The sequence below is a fragment of the Suncus etruscus genome, chromosome 7 (genome assembly GCF_024139225.1).
Source record: "Suncus etruscus isolate mSunEtr1 chromosome 7, mSunEtr1.pri.cur, whole genome shotgun sequence".
NCBI classification, from domain to species: domain Eukaryota; kingdom Metazoa; phylum Chordata; class Mammalia; order Eulipotyphla; family Soricidae; genus Suncus; species Suncus etruscus.
In genome coordinates, this window is record NC_064854.1 from 75,894,657 (window position 1) to 75,895,488 (window position 832).

The 832-nt window shown below is 22.8% G+C and overlaps 1 non-coding gene across 1 annotated transcript; it reads right to left on the reverse strand.

The window, feature by feature from the left end:
• Positions 1 to 335: 335 nt before the first annotated feature.
• LOC126014647 (small nucleolar RNA SNORA22) lies at positions 336 to 465 on the reverse strand. The gene has a single exon (XR_007497654.1). It is a non-coding gene; the product is annotated as a small nucleolar RNA SNORA22 (small nucleolar RNA).
• Between the last annotated feature and the right edge of the window lie 367 nt (positions 466 to 832).

Sequence of the window (832 nt, forward strand, 5' to 3'; positions counted from 1 at the left end):
TTTTATGATTAAACACAATAGCATGAACTATGATTATTAAAGGTATAAAAACTGATTTTAAAAAACAAACAACTGTTTTTACTATGAAGACTTTAAGTGAATAATTTGTAAAAAATATTATATACTAAATTAACTAAATGCTTAGATTATTATAAAATATAGTTAAAGACATCTGATACATTTACACACCTAGAACTTAAGACTAAAATTATATTTAATACTAGTTAATTTGCTTATAAAGTTTAGTTACTTTTATATATTACTTATAAAATTATATATAATATAGTTTTCATTAATATTATTTTTTCACTGCGACACAAATATACAGATTTATATAATGTGCTGATATTTTGAATGCACTTAAAATAATAGTTCTTTCAATGCAGAAATAAAGAACAACCATTGCTGTAGCACAAAGTTAAAACTAAGGGTACTATAAAGCACACTTAGGTGTTTACTGTGCATTAAATTAACTATATTGTTTAAAAAGGCTAACCACATTATTTTTCACATAATTTTGTAAATACTTTAAAAATTAAAATAAAACTTTTAATAGAAATATAAGACTTAAATTTAACACTTTTGTGTTCGTTTGGATTTTAAAACACAAAGAAGCTTTTTTTTTTACCAATATTTTGTTATCTGTAAAGTGACAGAATTATGACCTTGCTGTAAAATTTTCTGAGAGGCACGAGAAAAAAAAGTTTATTGCTCTTATGTTCCTGTTGCTTTTTCTCCTTAGAGAATTTTTTTTTAACTCTTACAGACCTGAATTTAAAAAGTTTCCTAATTTTCAATGTTTTAATAATTACTTTACACCACTTAATGCACT